Genomic DNA, 4,161 nt, shown 5'->3' on the forward strand with positions numbered 1-4,161 from the left:
TTGATCTGCAGGATGAACAGAACCATTACCACCCCTATTTGAAGGAACCTCAATCCATACCAACTTGGATTGATAAAACATCCTCTCTTCCACATTTGAAAATAATATTAAAACAGTTCGTGGGCCGTATGTGCTGAACGCCACCAAGTAAATGGGCCATTCCAAAGGGCCTTTCATAGCCCATGTTTTGCCATTAAGAGGATCTTGCTTCCTAAGTCCATACATACATACATGTGCATGTTTGTGTAATGCATGCATGTGCGATATGTGTGAGTGTAATATATATATATATATATATATATATATATATATATATATATATATATATATATATATATATATATATATATATATATATGTCTGATATGTGTGTGTTTGTGTAATGCATGCATGTGCGATATGTGTGAGTCCATACATACATACATGTGCATACATACATAAATGGGCCTTTCCAAAGGGCCTTTCATAGCCCATGTTTAGCCGTTAAGAGGATCTTGCTTCCTAAGTCCATACATACATACATGTGCATGTGTGTGTAATGCATGCATGTGCAATGTGTGTGAGTGTAATGTATATATGTCTGATATGTGTGTGTGCATGCAAGCGCACGTAGTCACACGTGTGTAATGTATGTGTGATGTGTGTGTGCATAGGACGCCACCAAGTACATAGTTCAGGTTTGCTTATATATATATATGAGGTCGACTATGCGAGTTAGCCTCATACATGTATATATACATACATATGCGTATATAGGCACATATACGGAAAATGTATTGTAAGGGTGACTTCATTAGAGCGTGCTGTGGGCCCCACGTGTGCACAACTCTAAAAGTAAATTTTAATATGTACAGAGATTTTCTTGACTGTGGATAGGTTTTGATCTATGCATAGATCTGTCAAGTGGACCATCAATTAGGACCATGCATTAAACAACTTAGAATAATATTGGATGAAACTCGTGGTTCATATATCTATGCCATTGACCTATTGGCCCATCATAGATGGACCATACCTAGAAAATCCCCTGGACCAGTCAACTCTTGGGAGGTGTGGTCCATCCATGATGGGTCCATTATGGTGAATGGCGAATCATTCATGGACCCCACATGTACAAGCCAGTTGCAGAAATGAGAAGCTCCTTGTTCCAATCATACACGCAGGCACTTGGCCACTAATAATAACAATATGATGGGAGACATTTTACTTGATCAGGGCTAAATTTCATTAGTCCCCAGAATGGGTATATATCAATTTTGGACCCGAAATATGCTGTGTATGTAAAGAGAGGAATGTTAATTGAAGAGGCCCTTGGTCCTTTCAGCAAGGTCATTACCACTGGGATGAAGTGTAAATTAAAATAAATAAATAAATAAACAACAACAACGTATCCAGACACAAAAATTTTATGGCCATACAAATATTTCAACGGTGGTAATTGAATTTTTATTATTTACGTCTTGTGTAGTCTAGTTGAGTTTTGGATCTTCCTTAATTTTTGTTACACGTCCTAAAATGAGCTCGCAAAACAGATGGACGGGGTGGATTTCTCACAAACATCTCGGTGGCCTCACCTATAATATAATCCCAGTGCAAGAACTTCCTGAGAAAGCATTTAGCAGGAAATCCGTCCACCCTATTTTCGTTTTGTACCATTTGCCATCCACAGCTGAGGCAACAAGATGAACGGTTAAAGATGATATATTCCACTGCCACGTGGGGTGTTAAGAAATGGCTCTACCATGTCTGGATGATGACAGTTCCACCGTATAATTTCTGAGAGGGAAAGAGAAGGTAGCAATTAGCAAACAAGCATCTCCGTCTGCTTCATGTAGGTGGGTCGACGCGCAGGGTGCGTGTGTGGCGGTGGATGTAAGGAAAACAAAAGAAAAGCCAGTCGTCGGAGACCGCAAGTACGCTGAAAAGTTGAATACACCTCAGGATTCCCCACAACTGTACACCACACTTCCTTGATTCGTCTGCAACCCCTGTTTTATTAAGCAACGCGTGCAACGGTACTAAAGCTCTGTGGGGCCCACCATGCTGTATGAGGTACATCCACTCCGTCCATTAGCACCACACTTCCTTGATTCGTCTGCAACCCCTGTTTTATTAAGCAACGCGTGCAACGGTACTAAAGCTCTGTGGGGCCCACCATGCTGTATGAGGTACATCCACTCCATCCATCAGCTGATCTCCTCGATTCTAGGTCCCGTGGCCAAAAATCATCTGATCCACAGGTGCGGAGGTCCACACCGCAGAGAACAGTGTGTATGTGAGGCCAACCATAAGTTTGTGTGCATGGCTACCATGGTGTGTACATTTCATCTGATGGACGGAGTGGATGAAGCAAAATGTAAAAAAAAAAAAAAAAATTCAGCTTGATATACAACACAAAGTGGGCCACATGAGTTTTAAGCACTACATTGTTCCCAGTGTGTGGTCCATCTGAATTTTTTTTTATCAGCATGATCTTTTGGATTTACTGTTGAAATATGGATTCTCACCCGATGGACAGAGTGGATGTTGCACATACGGCATGATGTGAAACCACAGAGGTGTCCTGCCAAATTTACACCGTATCCATGATCATAACCGTTGAACAGATGGGTTTATCTTTGAGGCAGGTAAACGATTGGCCGCTTATCTTTCTAACTGTCCATTTAGCGAGCAGCTACAATGTCAAGTATATGGTGATTTTCAGCCCATAGCTCATGTGGCATGTGTCTAATTTTATTTTAGTTAATTTGAAGGTAGGTGATATCTAAGAGTCACAGACAATTTCATGGCCAAGAAGGACCAAAGAAGGTCGTTCAAAGCGAAAGTGATCTAGACCATCAGAATCTTAAAACAAGCATATACTACAAATTGGAATGAGTTATTCTACGTATCATATATGATAGGAGGAGCTAATTTAGCCATCCAACCCAGCTATGCTGAATTTGTGAGATTCCATCCAATTGATGGTTGAAAATTCATTTTATTTCCGTTTTTACTATTTATAATAAGTTTTAGCTCGACCATTTCTTTTGATCTATTAAGTTTTAGGAGTTGTGTCCAACATGAAAAGTGCTTACAAAAATTAGGAGAATGACATGGTTAAGCTAAATATGACACTCACTAATTTTGGCTGAAAACTATGAAGTCTAGTAGGAATTATAACCATCTAAAAATAGTAAGTTTACTATTTATAGTAACTTGCGAATTTAGGGAGTTTGATTTTATTATGAAACTTCCTTAGATTTATATCACTATTTAAGGGATTATAAGTTCATTTTTTATTATCAATCAATCAAATTTTAAATTTTTTAAATTTTATTTTTATGTTCTTTTTTTCCTCATGGATTCGAGGAATCTATGTGAGGAATCCAGAGAAGCTCTATGAATTTAGAGTAGTTATCCTTGAGAAAGACAGTGATCGACCTCATCACGTTCGCCCCTGTATTAGTGGGAAGGCAATGGGCCACGTTTTGGCCTGGTCGGGGTCAACCAAGTTCAACCTATTTATTAAAGGCTGTGTGGAACATTGGATTAAGTGATATTAGGTTGTAAGAAGTTACATTTTGTCCAATGTAAACTCCACCTAGACGTTTAATGATGGGAAGACTAAGATTAATCAAAGTATACATCATTCAATCTCATGAGGCGTCCGAATTCCCAGTGGATTTCGAAATCCACTACATTTGTGGTCCAAGTTGATACATGTGTTCTATCCATGCTATCCACCCATATACACCATTAGACATGACAATTGAGTTAAATATGCATGCAGGTATGCATGCGGGTAACCAACATTAGTTGTGAATATACATTGATCCATTGATTACAATTTTATGGTCCACGAAAGGAAAATTTCACTTAATATGATGTGTTTCCCCGAGGGAAGAATTGGATGGTCCAAAAACCATAGGCCCTAAATGGAACCTCAATCCCCTCTTCCACATTTGGAAATAATATTAAAGTGGCACGTGTGTTGCATGCATGTTGGACGCCACAAGCAAATAAGACTTTCCAAAAGTCTATTTATCAACCGTGTTTTGCGATAAGAGGGTCTTGGTTAGTAAGTATGTGTGGGTGCATGCATGTGTTGTTATTTAAGAGTACGTGTTCTATATCGAAAGTAGTGCATTTAGATAATCCTGAAAGAAAGTGCACGTGTAT

This window comes from Magnolia sinica, chromosome 19 (genome assembly GCF_029962835.1).
Source record: "Magnolia sinica isolate HGM2019 chromosome 19, MsV1, whole genome shotgun sequence".
Taxonomy (NCBI): Eukaryota; Viridiplantae; Streptophyta; class Magnoliopsida; order Magnoliales; family Magnoliaceae; genus Magnolia; species Magnolia sinica.